The sequence below is a fragment of the Brachyhypopomus gauderio genome, unplaced genomic scaffold (genome assembly GCF_052324685.1).
Source record: "Brachyhypopomus gauderio isolate BG-103 unplaced genomic scaffold, BGAUD_0.2 sc77, whole genome shotgun sequence".
Lineage (NCBI taxonomy): Eukaryota > Metazoa > Chordata > Actinopteri > Gymnotiformes > Hypopomidae > Brachyhypopomus > Brachyhypopomus gauderio.
In genome coordinates this window covers 1,388,476-1,403,969 of record NW_027506898.1, presented here as the reverse complement: position 1 = coordinate 1,403,969, position 15,494 = coordinate 1,388,476, and the positions used below count along the sequence as shown (strand labels likewise).

General features: G+C 41.0%; 31 non-coding genes across 31 annotated transcripts; all 31 read left to right on the top strand.

Annotated features, from left to right (window-relative positions):
* The first annotated feature begins 413 nt into the window (after positions 1-413).
* trnaq-cug (transfer RNA glutamine (anticodon CUG)) lies at positions 414-485 on the top strand. Its single transcript has one exon. It is a non-coding gene; the product is annotated as a tRNA-Gln (tRNA).
* A 395-nt stretch (positions 486-880) lies between these two features.
* trnaq-uug (transfer RNA glutamine (anticodon UUG)) lies at positions 881-952 on the top strand. Its single transcript has one exon. It is a non-coding gene; the product is annotated as a tRNA-Gln (tRNA).
* Positions 953-1,179: 227 nt separating this feature from the next.
* Positions 1,180-1,251, top strand: trnaq-uug (transfer RNA glutamine (anticodon UUG)). Its single transcript has one exon. It is a non-coding gene; the product is annotated as a tRNA-Gln (tRNA).
* Positions 1,252-1,479: 228 nt separating this feature from the next.
* Positions 1,480-1,551, top strand: trnaq-cug (transfer RNA glutamine (anticodon CUG)). Its single transcript has one exon. It is a non-coding gene; the product is annotated as a tRNA-Gln (tRNA).
* A 395-nt stretch (positions 1,552-1,946) lies between these two features.
* Positions 1,947-2,018, top strand: trnaq-uug (transfer RNA glutamine (anticodon UUG)). The gene has a single exon. It is a non-coding gene; the product is annotated as a tRNA-Gln (tRNA).
* A 227-nt stretch (positions 2,019-2,245) lies between these two features.
* Positions 2,246-2,317, top strand: trnaq-cug (transfer RNA glutamine (anticodon CUG)). Its single transcript has one exon. It is a non-coding gene; the product is annotated as a tRNA-Gln (tRNA).
* A 695-nt stretch (positions 2,318-3,012) lies between these two features.
* trnaq-uug (transfer RNA glutamine (anticodon UUG)) lies at positions 3,013-3,084 on the top strand. The gene has a single exon. It is a non-coding gene; the product is annotated as a tRNA-Gln (tRNA).
* Positions 3,085-3,611: 527 nt separating this feature from the next.
* Positions 3,612-3,683, top strand: trnaq-cug (transfer RNA glutamine (anticodon CUG)). The gene has a single exon. It is a non-coding gene; the product is annotated as a tRNA-Gln (tRNA).
* Positions 3,684-4,378: 695 nt separating this feature from the next.
* Positions 4,379-4,450, top strand: trnaq-uug (transfer RNA glutamine (anticodon UUG)). The gene has a single exon. It is a non-coding gene; the product is annotated as a tRNA-Gln (tRNA).
* A 227-nt stretch (positions 4,451-4,677) lies between these two features.
* Positions 4,678-4,749, top strand: trnaq-cug (transfer RNA glutamine (anticodon CUG)). The gene has a single exon. It is a non-coding gene; the product is annotated as a tRNA-Gln (tRNA).
* A 695-nt stretch (positions 4,750-5,444) lies between these two features.
* On the top strand, positions 5,445-5,516 carry trnaq-uug (transfer RNA glutamine (anticodon UUG)). Its single transcript has one exon. It is a non-coding gene; the product is annotated as a tRNA-Gln (tRNA).
* Positions 5,517-6,043: 527 nt separating this feature from the next.
* trnaq-cug (transfer RNA glutamine (anticodon CUG)) lies at positions 6,044-6,115 on the top strand. Its single transcript has one exon. It is a non-coding gene; the product is annotated as a tRNA-Gln (tRNA).
* A 695-nt stretch (positions 6,116-6,810) lies between these two features.
* Positions 6,811-6,882, top strand: trnaq-uug (transfer RNA glutamine (anticodon UUG)). The gene has a single exon. It is a non-coding gene; the product is annotated as a tRNA-Gln (tRNA).
* Positions 6,883-7,109: 227 nt separating this feature from the next.
* Positions 7,110-7,181, top strand: trnaq-cug (transfer RNA glutamine (anticodon CUG)). The gene has a single exon. It is a non-coding gene; the product is annotated as a tRNA-Gln (tRNA).
* A 695-nt stretch (positions 7,182-7,876) lies between these two features.
* trnaq-uug (transfer RNA glutamine (anticodon UUG)) lies at positions 7,877-7,948 on the top strand. The gene has a single exon. It is a non-coding gene; the product is annotated as a tRNA-Gln (tRNA).
* Positions 7,949-8,475: 527 nt separating this feature from the next.
* On the top strand, positions 8,476-8,547 carry trnaq-cug (transfer RNA glutamine (anticodon CUG)). Its single transcript has one exon. It is a non-coding gene; the product is annotated as a tRNA-Gln (tRNA).
* A 695-nt stretch (positions 8,548-9,242) lies between these two features.
* Positions 9,243-9,314, top strand: trnaq-uug (transfer RNA glutamine (anticodon UUG)). The gene has a single exon. It is a non-coding gene; the product is annotated as a tRNA-Gln (tRNA).
* Positions 9,315-9,541: 227 nt separating this feature from the next.
* On the top strand, positions 9,542-9,613 carry trnaq-cug (transfer RNA glutamine (anticodon CUG)). Its single transcript has one exon. It is a non-coding gene; the product is annotated as a tRNA-Gln (tRNA).
* A 695-nt stretch (positions 9,614-10,308) lies between these two features.
* trnaq-uug (transfer RNA glutamine (anticodon UUG)) lies at positions 10,309-10,380 on the top strand. Its single transcript has one exon. It is a non-coding gene; the product is annotated as a tRNA-Gln (tRNA).
* A 527-nt stretch (positions 10,381-10,907) lies between these two features.
* trnaq-cug (transfer RNA glutamine (anticodon CUG)) lies at positions 10,908-10,979 on the top strand. Its single transcript has one exon. It is a non-coding gene; the product is annotated as a tRNA-Gln (tRNA).
* Positions 10,980-11,374: 395 nt separating this feature from the next.
* On the top strand, positions 11,375-11,446 carry trnaq-uug (transfer RNA glutamine (anticodon UUG)). Its single transcript has one exon. It is a non-coding gene; the product is annotated as a tRNA-Gln (tRNA).
* Positions 11,447-11,673: 227 nt separating this feature from the next.
* On the top strand, positions 11,674-11,745 carry trnaq-cug (transfer RNA glutamine (anticodon CUG)). Its single transcript has one exon. It is a non-coding gene; the product is annotated as a tRNA-Gln (tRNA).
* A 395-nt stretch (positions 11,746-12,140) lies between these two features.
* Positions 12,141-12,212, top strand: trnaq-uug (transfer RNA glutamine (anticodon UUG)). The gene has a single exon. It is a non-coding gene; the product is annotated as a tRNA-Gln (tRNA).
* A 227-nt stretch (positions 12,213-12,439) lies between these two features.
* trnaq-uug (transfer RNA glutamine (anticodon UUG)) lies at positions 12,440-12,511 on the top strand. The gene has a single exon. It is a non-coding gene; the product is annotated as a tRNA-Gln (tRNA).
* A 695-nt stretch (positions 12,512-13,206) lies between these two features.
* trnaq-uug (transfer RNA glutamine (anticodon UUG)) lies at positions 13,207-13,278 on the top strand. The gene has a single exon. It is a non-coding gene; the product is annotated as a tRNA-Gln (tRNA).
* Positions 13,279-13,505: 227 nt separating this feature from the next.
* trnaq-cug (transfer RNA glutamine (anticodon CUG)) lies at positions 13,506-13,577 on the top strand. Its single transcript has one exon. It is a non-coding gene; the product is annotated as a tRNA-Gln (tRNA).
* A 228-nt stretch (positions 13,578-13,805) lies between these two features.
* trnaq-cug (transfer RNA glutamine (anticodon CUG)) lies at positions 13,806-13,877 on the top strand. Its single transcript has one exon. It is a non-coding gene; the product is annotated as a tRNA-Gln (tRNA).
* A 395-nt stretch (positions 13,878-14,272) lies between these two features.
* Positions 14,273-14,344, top strand: trnaq-uug (transfer RNA glutamine (anticodon UUG)). The gene has a single exon. It is a non-coding gene; the product is annotated as a tRNA-Gln (tRNA).
* A 227-nt stretch (positions 14,345-14,571) lies between these two features.
* trnaq-cug (transfer RNA glutamine (anticodon CUG)) lies at positions 14,572-14,643 on the top strand. Its single transcript has one exon. It is a non-coding gene; the product is annotated as a tRNA-Gln (tRNA).
* A 228-nt stretch (positions 14,644-14,871) lies between these two features.
* trnaq-cug (transfer RNA glutamine (anticodon CUG)) lies at positions 14,872-14,943 on the top strand. The gene has a single exon. It is a non-coding gene; the product is annotated as a tRNA-Gln (tRNA).
* A 395-nt stretch (positions 14,944-15,338) lies between these two features.
* trnaq-uug (transfer RNA glutamine (anticodon UUG)) lies at positions 15,339-15,410 on the top strand. The gene has a single exon. It is a non-coding gene; the product is annotated as a tRNA-Gln (tRNA).
* The last annotated feature ends 84 nt before the right edge of the window (positions 15,411-15,494 follow it).

The following is a 15,494-nucleotide window of genomic DNA, read 5'->3' as shown; positions in this document are numbered from 1 at the left end:
GCTGGAAGTCCTTGTCTGTAGTTGTTGCAACCTGCATTCTCCCATGACAAGTCACTTTGAGCTTAACTTGGTCTGTGAACCCAGCAAAACAAGACTCAGAAGTGTCTCATGTAGGTTCCATGGTGTAATGGTTAGCACTCTGGACTCTGAATCCAGCAATCCGAGTTCGACTCTCAGTGGAACCTTTCTGCTACATGCTCTTTATCTGGGATTGTACCAGCTTTCATTGTTGAAGACTACTGTAAACAGAAAGTGTCTTTCAGTTGACCAAATCGAATACCTCAACTAAATATCTTGTTGCTGGAAGTCCTTGTCTGTAGTTGTTGCAACTTGCATCCTCTCAAGACAAGTCACTTTGAGCTTAACTTGGTCTGTGAACCCAGCAAAACAGAAGAATCCGAACTTATCTTTTAGGTTCCATGGTGTAATGGTTAGCACTCTGGACTCTGAATCCAGCAATCTGAGTTCAACTCTCAGTGGAACCTTTTGATTCATTAGTGTTGATTCCAGCTTGCAGGTCTTTTCTCCATGCAAGCTCTATCACATGCTTGCGGTCTATATAATTCCAGCATATTTCATGAATTGTTTTCAGAATTTTTACATGCTTGTTCTTGTGGCAAACAGCTTTCTGATTATCCTAGAATTGGTGAAGTCATTTAAATCCAAATATGCTAGGGTCTCAGGACAGGATGTTTTGCTATGTGTTCAGCAAAACAGTATTCACAAAAGCTAATTTCTTTGGTTGCGTGATGCAGTAGTAAGCACAACAGACTCTGAAATCAACGGCAGAGAAGTTGGAAACCTATTTGCTGTTTCCATGGTGTTAGCATTCTGGACTCTGAATCCAGCAACTCATTTGCTAGAAACAACTTTTGCTGTGGGTTCCATGGTGTAATGGTCAGCACTCTGGACTTTGAATCCAGTGATCCGAGTTCGACTCTCGGTGGAACCTTTCTGCTACATGCTCTTTATCTGGGATTGTACCAGCTTTCATTGTTGAAGACTACTGTAAACAGAAAGTGTCTTTCAGTTGACCAAATCAAATACCTCAACTAATTATCTTGTTGCTGGAAGTCCTTGTCTGTAGTTGTTGCAACCTGCATTCTCCCATGACAAGTCACTTTGAGCTTAACTTGGTCTGTGAACCCAGCAAAACAAGACTCAGAAGTGTCTCATGTAGGTTCCATGGTGTAATGGTTAGCACTCTGGACTTTGAATCCAGCAATCCGAGTTCGACTCTCGGTGGAACCTTTCTGCTACATGCTCTTTATCTGGGATTGTACCAGCTTTCATTGTTGAAGACTACTGTAAACAGAAAGTGTCTTTCAGTTGACCAAATCGAATACCTCAACTAAATATCTTGTTGCTGGAAGTCCTTGTCTGTAGTTGTTGCAACTTGCATCCTCTCAAGACAAGTCACTTTGAGCTTAACTTGGTCTGTGAACCCAGCAAAACAGAAGAATCAGAACTTATCTTTTAGGTTCCATGGTGTAATGGTTAGCACTCTGGACTCTGAATCCAGCAATCTGAGTTCAACTCTCAGTGGAACCTTTTGATTCATTAGTGTTGATTCCAGCTTGCAGGTCTTTTCTCCATGCAAGCTCTATCACATGCTTGCGGTCTATATAATTCCAGCATATTTCATGAATTGTTTTCAGAATTTTTACATGCTTGTTCTTGTGGCAAACAGCTTTCTGATTATCCTAGAATTGGTGAAGTCATTTAAATCCAAATATGCTAGGGTCTCAGGACAGGATGTTTTGCTATGTGTTCAGCAAAACAGTATTCACAAAAGCTAATTTCTTTGGTTGCGTGATGCAGTAGTAAGCACAACAGACTCTGAAATCAACGGCAGAGAAGTTGGAAACCTATTTGCTGTTTCCATGGTGTTAGCATTCTGGACTCTGAATCCAGCAACTCATTTGCTAGAAACAACTTTTGCTGTGGGTTCCATGGTGTAATGGTCAGCACTCTGGACTTTGAATCCAGTGATCTGAGTTCGACTCTCGGTGGAACCTTTCTGCTACATGCTCTTTATCTGGGATTGTACCAGCTTTCATTGTTGAAGACTACTGTAAACAGAAAGTGTCTTTCAGTTGACCAAATCAAATACCTCAACTAATTATCTTGTTGCTGGAAGTCCTTGTCTGTAGTTGTTGCAACATGCATTCTCCCATGACAAGTCACTTTGAGCTTAACTTGGTCTGTGAACCCAGCAAAACAAGACTCAGAAGAGTCTCATGTAGGTTCCATGGTGTAATGGTTAGCACTCTGGACTCTGAATCCAGCAATCCGAGTTCGACTCTCGGTGGAACCTTTCTGCTACATGCTCTTTATCTGGGATTGTACCAGCTTTCATTGTTGAAGACTACTGTAAACAGAAAGTGTCTTTCAGTTGACCAAATCGAATACCTCAACTAAATATCTTGTTGCTGGAAGTCCTTGTCTGTAGTTGTTGCAACTTGCATCCTCTCAAGACAAGTCACTTTGAGCTTAACTTGGTCTGTGAACCCAGCAAAACAGAAGAATCAGAACTTATCCTTTAGGTTCTATGGTGTAATGGTTAGCACTCTGGACTCTGAATCCAGCAATCTGAGTTCAACTCTCAGTGGAACCTTTTGATTCATTAGTGTTGATTCCAGCTTGCAGGTCTTTTCTCCATGCAAGCTCTATCACATGCTTGCGGTCTATATAATTCCAGCATATTTCATGAATTGTTTTCAGAATTTTTACATGCTTATTCTTGTGGCAAACAGCTTTCTGATTATCCTAGAATTGGTGAAGTCATTTAAATCCAAATATGCTAGGGTCTCAGGACAGGATGTTTTGCTATGTGTTCAGCAAAACAGTATTCACAAAAGCTAATTTCTTTGGTTGCGTGATGCAGTAGTAAGCACAACAGACTCTGAAATCAACGGCAGAGAAGTTGGAAACCTATTTGCTGTTTCCATGGTGTTAGCATTCTGGACTCTGAATCCAGCAACTCATTTGCTAGAAACAACTTTTGCTGTGGGTTCCATGGTGTAATGGTCAGCACTCTGGACTTTGAATCCAGTGATCCGAGTTCGACTCTCGGTGGAACCTTTCTGCTACATGCTCTTTATCTGGGATTGTACCAGCTTTCATTGTTGAAGACTACTGTAAACAGAAAGTGTCTTTCAGTTGACCAAATCAAATACCTCAACTAATTATCTTGTTGCTGGAAGTCCTTGTCTGTAGTTGTTGCAACCTGCATTCTCCCATGACAAGTCACTTTGAGCTTAACTTGGTCTGTGAACCCAGCAAAACAAGACTCAGAAGTGTCTCATGTAGGTTCCATGGTGTAATGGTTAGCACTCTGGACTCTGAATCCAGCAATCCGAGTTCGACTTTCGGTGGAACCTTTCTGCTACATGCTCTTTATCTGGGATTGTACCAGCTTTCATTGTTGAAGACTACTGTAAACAGAAAGTGTCTTTCAGTTGACCAAATCGAATACCTCAACTAAATATCTTGTTGCTGGAAGTCCTTGTCTGTAGTTGTTGCAACTTGCATCCTCTCAAGACAAGTCACTTTGAGCTTAACTTGGTCTGTGAACCCAGCAAAACAGAAGAATCAGAACTTATCTTTTAGGTTCCATGGTGTAATGGTTAGCACTCTGGACTCTGAATCCAGCAATCCGAGTTCGACTCTCGGTGGAACCTTTCTGCTACATGCTCTTTATCTGGGATTGTACCAGCTTTCATTGTTGAAGACTACTGTAAACAGAAAGTGTCTTTCAGTTGACCAAATCGAATACCTCAACTAAATATCTTGTTGCTGGAAGTCCTTGTCTGTAGTTGTTGCAACTTGCATCCTCTCAAGACAAGTCACTTTGAGCTTAACTTGGTCTGTGAACCCAGCAAAACAGAAGAATCCGAACTTATCTTTTAGGTTCCATGGTGTAATGGTTAGCACTCTGGACTCTAAATCCAGCAATCTGAGTTCAACTCTCAGTGGAACCTTTTGATTCATTAGTGTTGATTCCAGATTGCAGGTCTTTTCTCCATGCAAGCTCTATCACATGCTTGCGGTCTATATAATTCCAGCATATTTCATGAATTGTTTTCAGAATTTTTACATGCTTGTTCTTGTGGCAAACAGCTTTCTGATTATCCTAGAATTGGTGAAGTCATTTAAATCCAAATATGCTAGGGTCTCAGGACAGGATGTTTTGCTATGTGTTCAGCAAAACAGTATTCACAAAAGCTAATTTCTTTGGTTGCGTGATGCAGTAGTAAGCACAACAGACTCTGAAATCAACGGCAGAGAAGTTGGAAACCTATTTGCTGGTTCCATGGTGTTAGCATTCTGAACTCTGAATCCAGCAACTCATTTGCTAGAAACAACTTTTGCTGTGGGTTCCATGGTGTAATGGTCAGCACTCTGGACTTTGAATCCAGTGATCCGAGTTCGACTCTCGGTGGAACCTTTCTGCTACATGCTCTTTATCTGGGATTGTACCAGCTTTCATTGTTGAAGACTACTGTAAACAGAAAGTGTCTTTCAGTTGACCAAATCAAATACCTCAACTAATTATCTTGTTGCTGGAAGTCCTTGTCTGTAGTTGTTGCAACATGCATTCTCCCATGACAAGTCACTTTGAGCTTAACTTGGTCTGTGAACCCAGCAAAACAAGACTCAGAAATGTCTAATGTAGGTTCCATGGTGTAATGGTTAGCACTCTGGACTCTGAATCCAGCAATCCGAGTTCGACTCTCGGTGGAACCTTTCTGATACATGCTCTTTATCTGGGATTGTACCAGCTTTCATTGTTGAAGACTACTGTAAACAGAAAGTGTCTTTCAGTTGACCAAATCGAATACCTCAACTAAATATCTTGTTGCTGGAAGTCCTTGTCTGTAGTTGTTGCAACTTGCATCCTCTCAAGACAAGTCACTTTGAGCTTAACTTGGTCTGTGAACCCAGCAAAACAGAAGAATCCGAACTTATCTTTTAGGTTCCATGGTGTAATGGTTAGCACTCTGGACTCTAAATCCAGCAATCTGAGTTCAACTCTCAGTGGAACCTTTTGATTCATTAGTGTTGATTCCAGCTTGCAGGTCTTTTCTCCATGCAAGCTCTATCACATGCTTGCGGTCTATATAATTCCAGCATATTTCATGAATTGTTTTCAGAATTTTTACATGCTTGTTCTTGTGGCAAACAGCTTTCTGATTATCCTAGAATTGGTGAAGTCATTTAAATCCAAATATGCTAGGGTCTCAGGACAGGATGTTTTGCTATGTGTTCAGCAAAACAGTATTCACAAAAGCTAATTTCTTTGGTTGCGTGATGCAGTAGTAAGCACAACAGACTCTGAAATCAACGGCAGAGAAGTTGGAAACCTATTTGCTGTTTCCATGGTGTTAGCATTCTGGACTCTGAATCCAGCAACTCATTTGCTAGAAACAACTTTTGCTGTGGGTTCCATGGTGTAATGGTCAGCACTCTGGACTTTGAATCCAGTGATCCGAGTTCGACTCTCGGTGGAACCTTTCTGCTACATGCTCTTTATCTGGGATTGTACCAGCTTTCATTGTTGAAGACTACTGTAAACAGAAAGTGTCTTTCAGTTGACCAAATCAAATACCTCAACTAATTATCTTGTTGCTGGAAGTCCTTGTCTGTAGTTGTTGCAACATGCATTCTCCCATGACAAGTCACTTTGAGCTTAACTTGGTCTGTGAACCCAGCAAAACAAGACTCAGAAGTGTCTCATGTAGGTTCCATGGTGTAATGGTTAGCACTCTGGACTCTGAATCCAGCAATCCGAGTTCGACTCTCAGTGGAACCTTTCTGCTACATGCTCTTTATCTGGGATTGTACCAGCTTTCATTGTTGAAGACTACTGTAAACAGAAAGTGTCTTTAAGTTGACCAAATCGAATACCTCAACTAAATATCTTGTTGCTGGAAGTCCTTGTCTGTAGTTGTTGCAACTTGCATCCTCTCAAGACAAGTCACTTTGAGCTTAACTTGGTCTGTGAACCCAGCAAAACAGAAGAATCAGAACTTATCTTTTAGGTTCCATGGTGTAATGGTTAGCACTCTGGACTCTGAATCCAGCAATCCGAGTTCGACTCTCGGTGGAACCTTTCTGCTACATGCTCTTTATCTGGGATTGTACCAGCTTTCATTGTTGAAGACTACTGTAAACAGAAAGTGTCTTTCAGTTGACCAAATCGAATACCTCAACTAAATATCTTGTTGCTGGAAGTCCTTGTCTGTAGTTGTTGCAACTTGCATCCTCTCAAGACAAGTCACTTTGAGCTTAACTTGGTCTGTGAACCCAGCAAAACAGAAGAATCCGAACTTATCTTTTAGGTTCCATGGTGTAATGGTTAGCACTCTGGACTCTAAATCCAGCAATCTGAGTTCAACTCTCAGTGGAACCTTTTGATTCATTAGTGTTGATTCCAGCTTGCAGGTCTTTTCTCCATGATAGCTCTATCACATGCTTGCGGTCTATATAATTCCAGCATATTTCATGAATTGTTTTCAGAATTTTTACATGCTTGTTCTTGTGGCAAACAGCTTTCTGATTATCCTAGAATTGGTGAAGTCATTTAAATCCAAATATGCTAGGGTCTCAGGACAGGATGTTTTGCTATGTGTTCAGCAAAACAGTATTCACAAAAGCTAATTTCTTTGGTTGCGTGATGCAGTAGTAAGCACAACAGACTCTGAAATCAACGGCAGAGAAGTTGGAAACCTATTTGCTGTTTCCATGGTGTTAGCATTCTGGACTCTGAATCCAGCAACTCATTTGCTAGAAACAACTTTTGCTGTGGGTTCCATGGTGTAATGGTCAGCACTCTGGACTTTGAATCCAGTGATCCGAGTTCGACTCTCGGTGGAACCTTTCTGCTACATGCTCTTTATCTGGGATTGTACCAGCTTTCATTGTTGAAGACTACTGTAAACAGAAAGTGTCTTTCAGTTGACCAAATCAAATACCTCAACTAATTATCTTGTTGCTGGAAGTCCTTGTCTGTAGTTGTTGCAACATGCATTCTCCCATGACAAGTCACTTTGAGCTTAACTTGGTCTGTGAACCCAGCAAAACAAGACTCAGAAATGTCTAATGTAGGTTCCATGGTGTAATGGTTAGCACTCTGGACTCTGAATCCAGCAATCCGAGTTCGACTCTCGGTGGAACCTTTCTGATACATGCTCTTTATCTGGGATTGTACCAGCTTTCATTGTTGAAGACTACTGTAAACAGAAAGTGTCTTTCAGTTGACCAAATCGAATACCTCAACTAAATATCTTGTTGCTGGAAGTCCTTGTCTGTAGTTGTTGCAACTTGCATCCTCTCAAGACAAGTCACTTTGAGCTTAACTTGGTCTGTGAACCCAGCAAAACAGAAGAATCCGAACTTATCTTTTAGGTTCCATGGTGTAATGGTTAGCACTCTGGACTCTAAATCCAGCAATCTGAGTTCAACTCTCAGTGGAACCTTTTGATTCATTAGTGTTGATTCCAGCTTGCAGGTCTTTTCTCCATGCAAGCTCTATCACATGCTTGCGGTCTATATAATTCCAGCATATTTCATGAATTGTTTTCAGAATTTTTACATGCTTGTTCTTGTGGCAAACAGCTTTCTGATTATCCTAGAATTGGTGAAGTCATTTAAATCCAAATATGCTAGGGTCTCAGGACAGGATGTTTTGCTATGTGTTCAGCAAAACAGTATTCACAAAAGCTAATTTCTTTGGTTGCGTGATGCAGTAGTAAGCACAACAGACTCTGAAATCAACGGCAGAGAAGTTGGAAACCTATTTGCTGTTTCCATGGTGTTAGCATTCTGGACTCTGAATCCAGCAACTCATTTGCTAGAAACAACTTTTGCTGTGGGTTCCATGGTGTAATGGTCAGCACTCTGGACTTTGAATCCAGTGATCCGAGTTCGACTCTCGGTGGAACCTTTCTGCTACATGCTCTTTATCTGGGATTGTACCAGCTTTCATTGTTGAAGACTACTGTAAACAGAAAGTGTCTTTCAGTTGACCAAATCAAATACCTCAACTAATTATCTTGTTGCTGGAAGTCCTTGTCTGTAGTTGTTGCAACATGCATTCTCCCATGACAAGTCACTTTGAGCTTAACTTGGTCTGTGAACCCAGCAAAACAAGACTCAGAAGTGTCTCATGTAGGTTCCATGGTGTAATGGTTAGCACTCTGGACTCTGAATCCAGCAATCCGAGTTCGACTCTCAGTGGAACCTTTCTGCTACATGCTCTTTATCTGGGATTGTACCAGCTTTCATTGTTGAAGACTACTGTAAACAGAAAGTGTCTTTAAGTTGACCAAATCGAATACCTCAACTAAATATCTTGTTGCTGGAAGTCCTTGTCTGTAGTTGTTGCAACTTGCATCCTCTCAAGACAAGTCACTTTGAGCTTAACTTGGTCTGTGAACCCAGCAAAACAGAAGAATCAGAACTTATCTTTTAGGTTCCATGGTGTAATGGTTAGCACTCTGGACTCTGAATCCAGCAATCCGAGTTCGACTCTCGGTGGAACCTTTCTGCTACATGCTCTTTATCTGGGATTGTACCAGCTTTCATTGTTGAAGACTACTGTAAACAGAAAGTGTCTTTCAGTTGACCAAATCGAATACCTCAACTAAATATCTTGTTGCTGGAAGTCCTTGTCTGTAGTTGTTGCAACTTGCATCCTCTCAAGACAAGTCACTTTGAGCTTAACTTGGTCTGTGAACCCAGCAAAACAGAAGAATCCGAACTTATCTTTTAGGTTCCATGGTGTAATGGTTAGCACTCTGGACTCTAAATCCAGCAATCTGAGTTCAACTCTCAGTGGAACCTTTTGATTCATTAGTGTTGATTCCAGCTTGCAGGTCTTTTCTCCATGCAAGCTCTATCACATGCTTGCGGTCTATATAATTCCAGCATATTTCATGAATTGTTTTCAGAATTTTTACATGCTTGTTCTTGTGGCAAACAGCTTTCTGATTATCCTAGAATTGGTGAAGTCATTTAAATCCAAATATGCTAGGGTCTCAGGACAGGATGTTTTGCTATGTGTTCAGCAAAACAGTATTCACAAAAGCTAATTTCTTTGGTTGCGTGATGCAGTAGTAAGCACAACAGACTCTGAAATCAACGGCAGAGAAGTTGGAAACCTATTTGCTGTTTCCATGGTGTTAGCATTCTGGACTCTGAATCCAGCAACTCATTTGCTAGAAACAACTTTTGCTGTGGGTTCCATGGTGTAATGGTCAGCACTCTGGACTTTGAATCCAGTGATCCGAGTTCGACTCTCGGTGGAACCTTTCTGCTACATGCTCTTTATCTGGGATTGTACCAGCTTTCATTGTTGAAGACTACTGTAAACAGAAAGTGTCTTTCAGTTGACCAAATCAAATACCTCAACTAATTATCTTGTTGCTGGAAGTCCTTGTCTGTAGTTGTTGCAACATGCATTCTCCCATGACAAGTCACTTTGAGCTTAACTTGGTCTGTGAACCCAGCAAAACAAGACTCAGAAATGTCTAATGTAGGTTCCATGGTGTAATGGTTAGCACTCTGGACTCTGAATCCAGCAATCCGAGTTCGACTCTCGGTGGAACCTTTCTGATACATGCTCTTTATCTGGGATTGTACCAGCTTTCATTGTTGAAGACTACTGTAAACAGAAAGTGTCTTTCAGTTGACCAAATCGAATACCTCAACTAAATATCTTGTTGCTGGAAGTCCTTGTCTGTAGTTGTTGCAACTTGCATCCTCTCAAGACAAGTCACTTTGAGCTTAACTTGGTCTGTGAACCCAGCAAAACAGAAGAATCCGAACTTATCTTTTAGGTTCCATGGTGTAATGGTTAGCACTCTGGACTCTAAATCCAGCAATCTGAGTTCAACTCTCAGTGGAACCTTTTGATTCATTAGTGTTGATTCCAGCTTGCAGGTCTTTTCTCCATGCAAGCTCTATCACATGCTTGCGGTCTATATAATTCCAGCATATTTCATGAATTGTTTTCAGAATTTTTACATGCTTGTTCTTGTGGCAAACAGCTTTCTGATTATCCTAGAATTGGTGAAGTCATTTAAATCCAAATATGCTAGGGTCTCAGGACAGGATGTTTTGCTATGTGTTCAGCAAAACAGTATTCACAAAAGCTAATTTCTTTGGTTGCGTGATGCAGTAGTAAGCACAACAGACTCTGAAATCAACGGCAGAGAAGTTGGAAACCTATTTGCTGTTTCCATGGTGTTAGCATTCTGGACTCTGAATCCAGCAACTCATTTGCTAGAAACAACTTTTGCTGTGGGTTCCATGGTGTAATGGTCAGCACTCTGGACTTTGAATCCAGTGATCCGAGTTCGACTCTCGGTGGAACCTTTCTGCTACATGCTCTTTATCTGGGATTGTACCAGCTTTCATTGTTGAAGACTACTGTAAACAGAAAGTGTCTTTCAGTTGACCAAATCAAATACCTCAACTAATTATCTTGTTGCTGGAAGTCCTTGTCTGTAGTTGTTGCAACATGCATTCTCCCATGACAAGTCACTTTGAGCTTAACTTGGTCTGTGAACCCAGCAAAACAAGACTCAGAAGTGTCTCATGTAGGTTCCATGGTGTAATGGTTAGCACTCTGGACTCTGAATCCAGCAATCCGAGTTCGACTCTCAGTGGAACCTTTCTGCTACATGCTCTTTATCTGGGATTGTACCAGCTTTCATTGTTGAAGACTACTGTAAACAGAAAGTGTCTTTAAGTTGACCAAATCGAATACCTCAACTAAATATCTTGTTGCTGGAAGTCCTTGTCTGTAGTTGTTGCAACTTGCATCCTCTCAAGACAAGTCACTTTGAGCTTAACTTGGTCTGTGAACCCAGCAAAACAGAAGAATCAGAACTTATCTTTTAGGTTCCATGGTGTAATGGTTAGCACTCTGGACTCTGAATCCAGCAATCTGAGTTCAACTCTCAGTGGAACCTTTTGATTCATTAGTGTTGATTCCAGCTTGCAGGTCTTTTCTCCATGCAAGCTCTATCACATGCTTGCGGTCTATATAATTCCAGCATATTTCATGAATTGTTTTCAGAATTTTTACATGCTTGTTCTTGTGGCAAACAGCTTTCTGATTATCCTAGAATTGGTGAAGTCATTTAAATCCAAATATGCTAGGGTCTCAGGACAGGATGTTTTGCTATGTGTTCAGCAAAACAGTATTCACAAAAGCTAATTTCTTTGGTTGCGTGATGCAGTAGTAAGCACAACAGACTCTGAAATCAACGGCAGAGAAGTTGGAAACCTATTTGCTGTTTCCATGGTGTTAGCATTCTGGACTCTGAATCCAGCAACTCATTTGCTAGAAACAACTTTTGCTGTGGGTTCCATGGTGTAATGGTCAGCACTCTGGACTTTGAATCCAGTGATCCGAGTTCGACTCTCGGTGGAACCTTTCTGCTACATGCTCTTTATCTGGGATTGTACCAGCTTTCATTGTTGAAGACTACTGTAAACAGAAAGTGTCTTTCAGTTGACCAAATCAAATACCTCAACTAATTATCTTGTTGCTGGAAGTCCTTGTCTGTAGTTGTTGCAACCTGCATTCTCCCATGACAAGTCACTTTGAGCTTAACTTGGTCTGTGAACCCAGCAAAACAAGACTCAGAAGTGTCTCATGTAGGTTCCATGGTGTAATGGTTAGCACTCTGGACTCTGAATCCAGCAATCTGAGTTCAACTCTCAGTGGAACCTTTTGATTCATTAGTGTTGATTCCAGCTTGCAGGTCTTTTCTCCATGCAAGCTCTATCACATGCTTGCGGTCTATATAATTCCAGCATATTTCATGAATTGTTTTCAGAATTTTTACATGCTTATTCTTGTGGCAAACAGCTTTCTGATTATCCTAGAATTGGTGAAGTCATTTAAATCCAAATATGCTAGGGTCTCAGGACAGGATGTTTTGCTATGTGTTCAGCAAAACAGTATTCACAAAAGCTAATTTCTTTGGTTGCGTGATGCAGTAGTAAGCACAACAGACTCTGAAATCAACGGCAGAGAAGTTGGAAACCTATTTGCTGTTTCCATGGTGTTAGCATTCTGGACTCTGAATCCAGCAACTCATTTGCTAGAAACAACTTTTGCTGTGGGTTCCATGGTGTAATGGTCAGCACTCTGGACTTTGAATCCAGTGATCCGAGTTCGACTCTCGGTGGAACCTTTCTGCTACATGCTCTTTATCTGGGATTGTACCAGCTTTCATTGTTGAAGACTACTGTAAACAGAAAGTGTCTTTCAGTTGACCAAATCAAATACCTCAACTAATTATCTTGTTGCTGGAAGTCCTTGTCTGTAGTTGTTGCAACATGCATTCTCCCATGACAAGTCACTTTGAGCTTAACTTGGTCTGTGAACCCAGCAAAACAAGACTCAGAAGTGTCTCATGTAGGTTCCATGGTGTAATGGTTAGCACTCTGGACTTTGAATCCAGCAATCCGAGTTCGACTCTCGGTGGAACCTTTCTGCTACATGCTCTTTATCTTGGATTGTACCAGCTTTCATTGTTGAAGACTACTGTAAACAGAAAGTGTCTTTCAGTTGACCAAATCGAATACCTCAACTAAATATCTTGTTGCTGGAAGTCCTTGTCTGTAGTTGTTGCAACTTGCATCCTCTCAAGACAAGTCACTTTGAGCTTAACTTGGTCTGTGAACCCAGCAAAACAGAAGAATCAGAACTTATCTTTTAGGTTCCATGGTGTAATGGTTAGCACTCTGGACTCTGAATCCAGCAATCTGAGTTCAACTCTCGGTGGAACCTTTTGATTCATTAGTGTTGATTCCAGCTTGCAGGTCTTTTCTCCATGCAAGCTCTATCACATGCTTGCGGTCTATATAATTCCAGCATATTTCATGAATTGTTTTCAGAATTTTTACATGCTTGTTCTTGTGGCAAACAGCTTTCTGATTATCCTAGAATTGGTGAAGTCATTTAAATCCAAATATGCTAGGGTCTCAGGACAGGATGTTTTGCTATGTGTTCAGCAAAACAGTATTCACAAAAGCTAATTTCTTTGGTTGCGTGATGCAGTAGTAAGCACAACAGACTCTGAAATCAACGGCAGAGAAGTTGGAAACCTATTTGCTGTTTCCATGGTGTTAGCATTCTGGACTCTGAATCCAGCAACTCATTTGCTAGAAACAACTTTTGCTGTGGGTTCCATGGTGTAATGGTCAGCACTCTGGACTTTGAATCCAGTGATCTGAGTTCGACTCTCGGTGGAACCTTTCTGCTACATGCTCTTTATCTGGGATTGTACCAGCTTTCATTGTTGAAGACTACTGTAAACAGAAAGTGTCTTTCAGTTGACCAAATCAAATACCTCAACTAATTATCTTGTTGCTGGAAGTCCTTGTCTGTAGTTGTTGCAACATGCATTCTCCCATGACAAGTCACTTTGAGCTTAACTTGGTCTGTGAACCCAGCAAAACAAGACTCAGAAGTGTCTCATGTAGGTTCCATGGTGTAATGGTTAGCACTCTGGACTCTGAATCCAGCAATCCGAGTTCGACTCTCGGTGGAACCTTTCTGCTACATGCTCTTTATCTGGGATTGTACCAGCTTTCATTGTTGAAGACTACTGTAAACAGAAAGTGTCTTTCAGTTGACCAAATCGAATACCTCAACTAAATATCTTGTTGCTGGAAGTCCTTGTCTGTAGTTGTTGCAACTTGCATCCTCTCAAGACAAGTCACTTTGAGCTTAACTTGGTCTGTGAACCCAGCAAAACAGAAGAATCAGAACTTATCCTTTAGGTTCCATGGTGTAATGGTTAGCACTCTGGACTCTGAATCCAGCAATCTGAGTTCAACTCTCAGTGGAACCTTTTGATTCATTAGTGTTGATTCCAGCTTGCAGGTCTTTTCTCCATGCAAGCTCTATCACATGCTTGCGGTCTATATAATTCCAGCATATTTCATGAATTGTTTTCAGAATTTTTACATGCTTATTCTTGTGGCAAACAGCTTTCTGATTATCCTAGAATTGGTGAAGTCATTTAAATCCAAATATGCTAGGGTCTCAGGACAGGATGTTTTGCTATGTGTTCAGCAAAACAGTATTCACAAAAGCTAATTTCTTTGGTTGCGTGATGCAGTAGTAAGCACAACAGACTCTGAAATCAACGGCAGAGAAGTTGGAAACCTATTTGCTGTTTCCATGGTGTTAGCATTCTGGACTCTGAATCCAGCAACTCATTTGCTAGAAACAACTTTTGCTGTGGGTTCCATGGTGTAATGGTCAGCACTCTGGACTTTGAATCCAGTGATCCGAGTTCGACTCTCGGTGGAACCTTTCTGCTACATGCTCTTTATCTGGGATTGTACCAGCTTTCATTGTTGAAGACTACTGTAAACAGAAAGTGTCTTTCAGTTGACCAAATCAAATACCTCAACTAATTATCTTGTTGCTGGAAGTCCTTGTCTGTAGTTGTTGCAACCTGCATTCTCCCATGACAAGTCACTTTGAGCTTAACTTGGTCTGTGAACCCAGCAAAACAAGACTCAGAAGTGTCTCATGTAGGTTCCATGGTGTAATGGTTAGCACTCTGGACTCTGAATCCAGCAATCCGAGTTCGACTCTCGGTGGAACCTTTCTGATACATGCTCTTTATCTGGGATTGTACCAGCTTTCATTGTTGAAGACTACTGTAAACAGAAAGTGTCTTTCAGTTGACCAAATCGAATACCTCAACTAAATATCTTGTTGCTGGAAGTCCTTGTCTGTAGTTGTTGCAACTTGCATCCTCTCAAGACAAGTCACTTTGAGCTTAACTTGGTCTGTGAACCCAGCAAAACAGAAGAATCCGAACTTATCTTTTAGGTTCCATGGTGTAATGGTTAGCACTCTGGACTCTGAATCCAGCAATCTGAGTTCAACTCTCAGTGGAACCTTTTGATTCATTAGTGTTGATTCCAGCTTGCAGGTCTTTTCTCCATGCAAGCTCTATCACATGCTTGCGGTCTATATAATTCCAGCATATTTCATGAATTGTTTTCAGAATTTTTACATGCTTGTTCTTGTGGCAAACAGCTTTCTGATTATCCTAGAATTGGTGAAGTCATTTAAATCCAAATATGCTAGGGTCTCAGGACAGGATGTTTTGCTATGTGTTCAGCAAAACAGTATTCACAAAAGCTAATTTCTTTGGTTGCGTGATGCAGTAGTAAGCACAACAGACTCTGAAATCAACGGCAGAGAAGTTGGAAACCTATTTGCTGTTTCCATGGTGTTAGCATTCTGGACTCTGAATCCAGCAACTCATTTGCTAGAAACAACTTTTGCTGTGGGTTCCATGGTGTAATGGTCAGCACTCTGGACTTTGAATCCAGTGATCCGAGTTCGACTCTCGGTGGAACCTTTCTGCTACATGCTCTTTATCTGGGATTGTACCAGCTTTCATTGTTGAAGACTACTGTAAACAGAAAGTGTCTTTCAGTTGACC